We start from the raw sequence: 11,365 nt of genomic DNA on the forward strand, positions 1-11,365 counted from the left end.
TTAACCACAACCAGGCACCGCACACTAACTGGCACTTTAATGTAAGACCTGCATTTTAAAAAAATACTGGTTCCAACTCCACTGCTTGCAGCAGGAAATTTGCAGCTACCGCACAGTAAGGTCTCGCATCACACCACACGAACTGCAAATTTTACCACTCAATTTCCCCATCCTGTCCCCACGAGTTTTGCCACTGCCCCAGTTCTGTAAGTTCTGCCTTAGCTGCACAACCCTTGGACACTTATGATTTTAAAGTGTTTGAGGCTTGTGCAAATGAGGACAGAGCTTGCAGGGATGGGACAGGAGAAGAACTTGACGTCCCCGTGTCCTCCTCTAGCGAAAAAGTTTTAGAATAGTGCATAGCTAGCATGCTTTGATTTACACACATGCACCCATGTGTGTATATATGCCAGTATTTTGCTCATTAATGCACTTTCTAGGTGCCTAACCATTTGTGCCTTTTTATCAGATTACACCTACCTGTGTACAGGTTTCGTTTATGAAATATGCCTCCTCTCCACCAGACTGCACCAGGAAAGCAACTTGTAGGAAAATAATACGCTTTCGTGTCAATGTCCACTTTCTCCTCTAAAACTTGCAGAAGAAGCTTTAGATATTCCCACCATGGAGCGTTTGTGATAGCAGAGACTGGGGCCAGGAACTCAGGAACCAAAATCAAAGCGAGTTCTATGTTCACTGGGAATAATTCTATAAAGAAGGCACCAAGAATGAGTGTATGCATGCACAAACAACCAAAACCAAACTCGGCACATAATATTTCATATGCTGTGATTTGAATGTGCTCAGAGATGGAATTGAAGAGACCACTTCAGGGACATTTACCCTCGTTGGCTTCTCTGAACTATTTCTCAATCATTGCGCCGGTAAAACAAGCCCAAATCAAGAGCTTGCTTATATTCACAAAAATTGGGACTTTGCACTTATCGTTATCACGTTTGGGTCCCGAGGCATTCTCAGAAGCTAGTCAAATGAGTCCACATGCACGTTGAAGATTTTGGCAGTAGGGGTCATCTGAAGCAGTCTTGGCAAAACGCATCAGGACCCAAACGTGATGAAGACAAGTGCGCCGTCTCAATTTTTGTGAATATAAGCAAGCTCTTGATTCGGGCTTGTTTTTCCGGCGCAATGACTGAGAAATAGTTGAGACAAGCCAACGAGGGTAAACTGTCTTTGAAACCGTCTCTTCAATTACATCTCTTGAGCACATTTAAATCACAGCATATGAAATATTATTAATAGTTATATACTGAGTTTGTTTTTGGTTGTTTGGTGTATGCTTGCACGTGCATGAGTAAAAGCCAATATTCTTGACTACGAGCTGTTTTGCCTAAAAGCGATGTGTGGGCAGAGTCTGGGTAGGATTCATAGTCGCACACAGAAATTATAGAACTCTACAATTAATCCCCCACTTTTCAGCAATCTGGGTTCAATTATTCACACCAGGCCTGCTCGGGCCTTTGCCTAAAGTAGGGTTACCAGATGTCCAGATTTCCTCAGACATGTTCTCCCTTTGAGGACGTGTCTGGGGGTTCTGGGCGGCTTTTCAAAACCCGGCACTTTATCCTGGTTTTGAAAAGCTTCCAACAAATCGCCCTCGGGCAGGAGAACATCCCCAAATATGCCTTCACCCACATACACCATATACACTTTACATTACAATATGTAACCGTGGGATCATTTTATTAGAGACTGTTTACATGCAAATAATTTGTTATAAAATTACCCCCACAGTGAATCTTTAACATGTATGCTCCTCCCTACTGCTGAAAATTGATCCCTCTGTTTTTTAAGAGGTGAAAATAATTTGGTGAAAACTAGTGCATCCCAGCAAAGTAGATGCAAATGGTGATAATTGTAGTGGAATGAGGCATTATGGAGGGCTGGGGGAGTCCAGGACCCTGGTTGCTTACATAGGACTTGTAACTTGGAAGGTTATGTTTTCACTTTGTTCAGAGTTATGAGCAAACGAGTGCCTATCTTATGACAACAAAGATGTCAAAAGGATATTCCAGCAGTGGCGTAGTAAGGGGTGAAGGGTGGATCACACCGGGCACCATCTTGGCTAGGGCGCTGGCACTTTTCCTCCTTTCCGCCCACCCACCCCAGCTCCTCCCACCCTCCCTCTGTCACATGTGCATCTTCATTCCCCTCGACCCCCACCGTACCTCTAGCTCTCTGAAAACGTGAGCAGCAGCTCCAGCCTGCTGTTCACGCCGGCCTCGGCACTTCCCTCCGACGTTATTTCTGGTTACCGCAACTAGGAAGTGATGTCGGAGGGAGAGCCGACACTGTTGCGGGCATCAAGTTAGAAACGCCACTTGTTCTGGGGAAGCTAGACAGGTGTCACCAGTGGAAAGGAAGGGGAGCGCACACGGTGGGGGGAGGGGGAAAGGAGCAGGGGGCACCACTATCACAGGTGCCTCCCAATCTTGCTACGCCACTGTATTCCAGTGCAATAGGCGAGACATTCCAGACAAGTGGGTTATCTTCCAATGGCCACGTGAAATATGCAGTCTAGAATGTCTCACCTATCTCCTGGAAAAGATATTATCAAGGCAAGAACATAATCTCTTTTTCTATGTAGGTATAGTATGGGGCAAACCTTAGATCAGGGGTGTCCAATGTCTGTCCTCGAGGGCCGCAGTCCAGTCAGGTTTTCAGGATTTCCCCAATGAATATGCATGAGATCTATGTGCATGCACTGCTTTCAATGCATATTCATTAGGGAAATCCTGAAAACCTGACTGGACTGCGGCCCTTGAGGACCGACATTGGGCACCCCTGCCTTAGATCAACTGGGCTCTGTGCACGTGAAACTGTTAATTCTTCAGTGCTGAGGCTGTAGGGACAGCTGTAGCCCCAGAACTAAGAAACCTTCACACTTATAGGAAAAAATGCTAACCTTGGCTTATGTTCACTGAAGAATATAAGAGAATACTTTTTAATCAAATCTCAGACTCACATTCAAGGACATTGTTTGTCTGTTCCTTTTATTGTTAGCAATATACTGTTTTTGAAAGGTTCTATTACTGTCTTAAGCTTTTAAAAGATGTTTAAAGGTACTTTTCTAGTGTAATATTTTTTAAATAAACTGGTTGTTACAGTTCATTTTGTAGTTTGTGTTTTCTGTTATTTTTCTTGCTGTAACACTTGTTATGTTTTCAGGATAAGCCAAGGGTTCTCAATTCAAATCCTTGGGACACATCCAGCCAGTCAGGTTTTCAGGATAACCATAGGAGATAAATTTGCAGAAAACCTAACCACAGGCCACTCACTTATATTAAATTTTAGAGGCAGTGTAAGCTTCAATCAAAATAGCAGAACTATCACTTCCCTATTCAACCCATTTGATTTTTGCATTTAAATTTTCTTCCGGGGCCTCAGCGATGACACCCGCACCAATATTTCAGTTTTGAGTGAACTAAGAATTGAGTTGAAAGGTGACAACGGCACTGTTAAGGAGAAGGTTAGCCCTTAATGCAGCGATAGCGAAACACGAGTCATTTTGGTCGTTGAGTCCCTGCCTGATATTGATTCATACTTGGAAGAGAATGAGATAAGTGGTTTTTATTATTAAAACTATAATTAGTGATTTATACTATAAAGCTTAACTAAGTAATGCTGAATACTGTTGAAGATTGAAGTGAGAATCAAACTATTAAGTTTGTGGGAGCCGGTAAAGATAGGATGAATAAATCGCAGCCGATATAAAACTGAAATATCGGTGCGGGTGTCATCAATGAGGTCCCAGAAGAAAATGAAATGTGTTGAATAAGTCAGTGATAGTTCTGATACTTGATTGGAGATAATTTGCATGGACTACCTCCATTATATGCAAATTTCTCTCATGCATATTCATTGTGGGTATCCTGAAAACCTGACTGGCTGGGTATGTCAGGACTGGATTGAGAACCACTGGGACAGGCTATTGCAAAAGTGCTCAAATATGTCCTGGAGAACCACCAGCCAGTCAGGTTTTTAAGATATTCCTAATGAATATGCATGAGGGAGATTTGCATATACTGTAATGAAGGTGACAGGCATGCGATATTACCATATTGGAACAGGGAGTTCTCAACCCAGTCCATGTGGACACACCAAGCCAGTGTGATTTTCAAGATATCCACAATGGAAGTACATCAGATAAACTTGCATGCATGCTGATATCCTGAAATCCTGACTGTTCTCCTACAGGGGTTCTCATCTCAGTCTTGAGGACATACTTAACCAAACTACAATATAGCAGATAATCATCTATTTTTCTATATTAGTCTTCAGATAACCAAAATCAACATGGTTCATGATTAAACTTAAGACTTTGTCACTTCTACACATTTCCTAGCTTTGCATACTTGTTCCCAGTGATTGACTTCCAATCAGCTCCACCTGCATGGCTTGGGGGTGCACAGCTGGCCAGGTCCGGGTCTTCCTGCCCTTCCTTTCCACCGGCCGCACCGCTACGATCCTACCTCCCCCCGCCGACAAGAAGTCTTTCCGACGTCAATTCTGACGGAGAGGATGTTCCAGGCCAGCCAGGCAGTGATTAGCTGGTCCGGAACATCCTCGGGAAAGACTTCTTGTCGGCGGGGGGAGGTAGGATTGTAGCGGCGCAGGCCGGGGAAAGGAAGGGGAGAGGCGCTTTTTTTTGCGGCAGGGAAGGCAGGATGTAAGCAGGCAAGCTGGCTGGCTTTAGCGTGGCAGGGAGGGAGGGAGATAGGTAGACAGGCAGGCTGGCTTTGGGGTTGCCAAAATCTGGAAGGTAGTGGGGGTGGGACATAAAGAGGCACTGGGGGCACTAAGAACACAGGACGGGGGCACTGGGGGCATCTTGGACACGGGACGGAGGCACTGGGGGCACTAAAGACACAGGATGGGGGCACTGGGGGCACCATGGACATGGGAAGGAGGCACTGGGGACACTATGGATACAGGACGGGGGCACAAAGGACATGGGAAGGAAGGAGGGAGGGAATAGAAAGGGACAATTGTTGGGCCTTGAGTGCAGAAAGAAAGAAATGAAAAAAAGGATACACAGTTAATAGATGTCCCCTTTTGATGAAAAAAATAAATGGTCACGTTACCTCTGACTTACTTTCGCTGCAGCAGAGTCGGCAGCCGTGCTGAGGTGCAGGAAGGTCCCGCGCTGACTCGTCTGCCAGCTCTGCTCCGGAAGAAGTAACTTACGTCGGAGGGGGTGGGCCCGGCAGACGCAGTCATTGCGGGACTTTGCTCCAGAAGAAGTAAGTTACGTCGGAGGGGGTGGACCCGGCAGACACAGGGAGTTGTGGCAGAGTCAGCAGACGAGTCTTCGCGGGACCTTCCAGAATGCGGCTGCTGAGTCCGCTCCAGAGCAAGTGCGTCGGAGTAGGATGGACTAGCAGCCGGCAGCTACAATCATCGTGGGACCTTGCTGCATGAAGGGAGAGAAAGAAGCAGGATTGCTGGAATGGAAGAGTGGTGGAGGGAAAGAAAGGGGGCAGGGTGGTATGGAAGGGTGGTGCTGATAGAATTGTACAGAGAAAGGGGAGAGACATAAGGGGGAAGGATATTGGAGGGAGAGAAAGGGGGCAGATGCTGATTGAAGAGGGGTGGATGGCGAGAGAAAGGGCAGACATTTGATGGTAGTGGGGAGCCTATGCTGGATGGAAGTGCAGATGGGAGAGATAAGGGAGCAAATGTAGGAAGGAAATGGGAGGAGAGAAAGAGGGGAGCAGACGCTGGATGGAAGTGGACAGAGAGAGGAGAAGGTACTAGATGGAAGGGTTGGAGAAAGGGTACATGATAGAAGGAGGGGGTAAATAAAAGGAGGGCACATGATGGGGAGAAAAGGATTGAGTTAGGGAAACACTGGAGGGGTGAGGGAAAGAGGTGGCAAGCTTTAAGTAGACAGTAAAAAAGAACATTGATGAGAGGGTAGTAAGAACGTAATCTAGACATGCAGAAAATAAATTGAAAAGGAAAATGAGGGAAAAAAGGGAAAGGGATCGTAGAAGAGAGGTGTGGGAGAGGGAAGGAGAGGAGAGAGATGCCAGACCAATGGGGGTGAAAGGAGAGATGGAAGGGGGAGGCATACAGTTTCTGGAAGGGGCATAGAAGGAGAGAAGATGCCATATAGGGGAAGAGAGATGGCAGACAGTGGATGGAAGGAAGAGAGTTACAAGAAGATGAGGAAAGCAGAAACCACAGAAGACAAAGGTAGAAAAAAATTTTGTATTTATTGCTTTAGGAGATATGTGTCACTGTTTCTGTGGTGCACTGTATGCAGAGTCCAGCTTCTTACTGGTTCAATTTAACCTTTGTCTATGTATTTTTATTTTATCCCCCCTTTTACAAAACTGTGGAGCGTTTTTTAGCACCAGCCGTGGTGGTAGCATCTCTGATGCTCAGAATTCTATGAGCATCAGAGCTGTTACTACCATGGCTAAAATTCACACTACAGTTTTGTAAAAGGGGGAGGGGTTAGTTTGTGATGGCATATTCCATACTAGGCGAAGGTGTTTTCTGTGTTCTGTGTGTTCGAAAGACATGGTTTTTTGTTAGGATTGACTGCAGGATTGATCTGTACTAGTCTGGCTTGTTTAGTTTTATTTATTTAGATTTATATCCCGTTCTCCCAGTAACTCAGAACGGTCTACAAGTAAACATACACAGTAGAAGTAATTAGGCAAATAAGATGTACAATAGGTTTAGATGCTTGGACATACAAGATTGTGCAGTATTTATCAGGGTACAAACAATTTTTCAGAGTACAGACAATTTATCAGAGTACAGACTAAGAGAGGACTATATTGAAATTTAGGAGAAGTTAAATAGGGGAGAGAAGAGAGAGGTGGGGTTTAAGGGGGGGTGTAGACTGAGGGAGACCTTTAGTTGAAGAGGAGGGTCTTTACCATTTTACGGAATGTCAATAAATGATGTCAATTATTGATGTTGTACTGCTCACTGCAGTATGTAAGATGCTGCCTTTTCCTAGGTACTCGTGTGTGACATGTGGCTTGTTACTAAAAATCATGTTTTTCGTACAGATGGGGGGGATGTCAAAAAATGACGGGCCCCGGGTGTCACATATGCTAGGTATGCCACTGCAGAAGAGTTTTCACAGCTTTCCTGAAACCATCATAATTAGTCAACTTCAAATGATGGTGCATTCTCAGCTTTGGCTGCCTGATAAGAAAGGGTAAAAAGCCCCTGGATCTCCACTTTTGGTGCTGAACCCAGATGGCCTGGGGGCAATGCCTGGATCCATGCTGCCATCTTCCCTGGCCTGGAATCCCTAACATGCATATATATCACTCTTGCCAGAAGCACCTACCTCGGTGATATGTAAGCAGGAACATTTGCAGCTGTAATGTTACTTCTAACCTGCCCCAGCTTAAGGGAATTTGTAATTTTTTTGATGTGTACATCGCTTAGAATTTTGAATAAGCGATCAATCAAATCTATAATAAAACTTGAACTTGAAACTTGGTAAGCATTTTGTTGATTTTATTAATGTTTTTATGCAAGCTGCCTAGACTCATAGATAGGGATTCAAGACAAAGTTAGAGAAGTTCCTGCTGAACCGGAACATACTCAGGTAGGGTTAATCTCAGTTAGCCTACCTAATACCGAAGTTCCTAATTCTACTGCTCTTTTTCTCCCATTGAAAGGGATTTTAATTGTTGTACTCTAGCGAAGCAGCAACCATGTTATGCTGTCTTAACCTTTACAATACATGCCGACACTAAAAACTGTGCTAGTTTTGGAAAAAAAAAAAAAAAGGGGGGGGGGGGGAGGCAGTGTTTTTGAATATCAACAGCCATGTAAATGGTATCACACTAGTGACCCATATAAGATGGAAGGTAATGTCAAGAGGTGAATTCAGCTGGTTTAAAGGAATGCTCTATTAGGTAATAATTAACCACGTTGAACCTGTCTCAGCCTGGCTCCTCTTGGCTGGCAGCTACTCAGCTCCAAGCAACAGCACATAAGGAATTGAAACAGCAGCAGCTGCAACTTGAAGGCAAAGTCACAGGGCTGGAAGGAGTTAGATGCCGTTGCCATTCTTTTGTCCAGTCATCTTTTAGTATTCCTTAACCTCTCATCTAAAGAAGACTTGGCACTCCTTTGCCTCATGCTACCATCTGCCTGTATGCCCTGCGGTGACGAGACATGTTTTCTTCATAGGTTCTCTTTCTTTCATTTCCGCTGCTTTTACTAATAGCCTGAAAGCGATGAAAGGACTTTCTCTCAATTGTCTTTCATTCACGTATAAATAACCCAATTGTTCTCTTTACAATACTTAAGTCAAGAGAAAATGAAGTTGCATGAACTTTTTTATCTGGTGCAACAGTTATTGAGGAAAATAAAGTTTGCAGACCGCACCAGCAATAAACCTCAGAACTTAACACCCATTAAAGAAAATATGGGTTTTATCTGCATATTCTGGTGGTGTTTTTGTTCACTGCAGTATTTGTATGGTTGTGTAGCACCATTGTGGTATGTCTTAGCTTTAGTGTCTGCATTTCTGTCTTTGAAATGTACACAGCCCTCTGCTAGGCTGCTGCTGCCACCAAAACAACCCTAAAATGATGAGCCAATGATGCCATTCTGATTGCGTTTCCTTCAAGGCTCATAGATCTAACTGCCATTCTGGTTCATTTCCACAGTTGACTAGCAAGCTGTCAGACCCTATGGAAAAGAGGTGACAACGGAAATGGAGGCGAAAGTAGAAGCAAATAGCATATGTACATCAACAGCTGTTACTGTGGTTTCTTTATCCCTTTCCTCCCAACCATCCCTCCATCCCTGGCTTTTCCTCTGTGCCACCCCAGGAAGAGCATGATGATAAGAAGATGGCACTTATCTCAGAAAGTGAAAAGGTCCTGGGTCTCCAGCAGGCTCCGTCTTCTGTCCCTCATGTGGCCAATATACCATCTCTTCTGGCATCTGGGGCCACAGCTCAATCAGCAACCCTAGGTGCTGCAGGAGATGAGGCAATAGCTGCATGAAGCTCCAGATTGGAGGCCAAGGGCTACAGAAAAGCACAGCAAGAGGATGAAGGGCACTCTTGTGCACATGCTGGGCACCTTTGCTGTTGCCTTTCAACATGGGCATGGGTGAGCTGCCTTCCTCTCAGGGCCTTAGATCAGTCACCTCCTGACATCTGTCTTCTTTTCCCTGCAAAGGCTTCCTTTCCCTAGGTTGGCCTCTCTTTTTCCTTCCTTCCTTCCTCCCACTCCTGTGATCCATCTCCTCTCCAAAAAAAGATATTGTGCATAACTAAATAATTAATATTGGTAATCACAGTTGTCAAGTGCTTGTATTACAATTGGTACCTAATGCTGCAGCTAGGCTAGTATTGGGCGTTGATAGGACGGTACATATTACGCTAGTTTTGAAGCAATTACATTGGTTACCAGTTCTATTTCGGGTACAACATAAAGTTGTTTCTGTGGTCCATCAGATTGTTTACCATCAAACACCATGGTATTTTTGGCAAGTGGTGGCAGTCTATAAGCCTAATAGAACCTTATGATCTGAAATCAAAGGCTATTAAATCTAGTACTGCAGGGAAATTATGCAGATACTAGAGCGATGACGTTCTGTATTGCTGGTGTTAACATGTGGAATGCTCTGGTGGGCCAATTGCGCCTGTGTGTAAACTAGTTTCAGTTTAACCCTTTCAGGACCATAAGGATCGTAGGCCAATTTTTGTGGTTTTGACGACATTTTTATGGTAAAAAAGGCTTGCAGATGCCAAAAAATTGATTTTTTTTGTGAAATATTATTTTTATTTAAAAAAATCACACTTCTGGCTTATGGACAGTGTGGCAAGTGAATCTTCTCGTCAATCTAGCAACGACGCTAATGAATGAATGTCGGAACCAGTTTGTTTACATAAAGGTAGTATCATATGGAATCCGTACATATCAAATTTAGAACTGTAGACTATCCCAATCAAAATTTATAGGATTTTAAAGTTATGGGACAAATATGTCCCTTGGTCCTGAAAGGGTTAAGAAACAATTAAAAACTCAGTTGTTTCTGTTAATTATTAGCCAGTATTTGAAGAGAAGAAACTATGTCTGTTACTGTATTCTTGAGATGTATTAGCTGTTATTTGAAGAGAAGAAATTGTTTAACTATGCAGATTTTAAGATTTTAATTTGTCTCTTGTTTTATGTATGTTTTTACTGATGTAAACCGTTTTGTAAACAGTATAAAAAAAAGTTTTTACAGAAATATTCATGAATAACCCATGGGATGTAAGCCTTTGCACATTTCACGTATGCTCTGTGATGTTGAGTTCCCAGTGCCACAGCAGAAATAAAAACATAGAAACAGATGGCAGATAAGGGCCACGCCCCATCAAGTCTGCCCACCCCAATAACCCTCCCCTACCTGTCCCTGTGAAGAGATCCCACTGACGATCCCATTTTGTCTTAAAATCAGGCACGCTGCTGGTCTCAATTACCTGTAGCGGAAGATTATTCCAGCGATCAACCACCCTTTTGGTGAAGAAGTATTTCCTGGTGTCACCGTGTAGTTTCCTGCCCCTGATTTTCCACGGATGCCCTCTTGTTGCCGTGGGGCCTTTGAAAAAGAAGATATCCTCTTCCACCTCAATACGGCCCGTGAGATATTTGAACGTATCGATCATGTCTCCCTTTTCTCTGCGTTCCTCAAGTGAGTACAGCTGCAATTTATTCAGCCGTTCCTCATACGGGAGATCCTTGAGTCCCGAGACCATCCGGGTGGCCATTCGCAGGACCGACTCAAGTCTCAGCACATCTTTGTGGTAATGCGGCCTCCAGAATTGTACACAGTATTCCAGATGGGGTCTCACCATGGATCTAAAGGCATGACTTTGGGCTTACGGCTGACGAAACTCCTACGTATACAACCTATGATTTGTCTAGCCTTAGATGAAGCTTTCTCCACTTGCTTGGGAGTCTTCATGTCCTCACTGATGATCACACCTAAGTCACGTTCTGCTACAGTCCTCGCTAGAATCTCACCATTAAGGGTGTAAGTCTTGCACCCTTGTGGCTACAGTTGTCAGGGCCAATCCAAGTTTCCAAATTTATTAAAATTTGATATACCGCCTTAAAACTGTCAATAACATACCAATAGTACTTTGGGTAGATACAAGATAAATCGAGACAGAAGGGACGAGAGGTAGCACTACACTCAGTTATAGGCAAGAAAGACAGAAGGTAGCACGATAGGTTAGAGCAGTGGTAGGCAATTCCAGTCCTCAAGAGCCGGAGCCAGGTCAGGTTTTCAGGATATCCACAATGAATATGCATAAGATCAGGGGTCTCGAAGTCCCTCCTAGAGGACCGTAATCCAGTCGGGTTTT

The sequence above is a fragment of the Geotrypetes seraphini genome, chromosome 1 (assembly GCF_902459505.1).
Source record: "Geotrypetes seraphini chromosome 1, aGeoSer1.1, whole genome shotgun sequence".
NCBI lineage: Eukaryota > Metazoa > Chordata > Amphibia > Gymnophiona > Dermophiidae > Geotrypetes > Geotrypetes seraphini.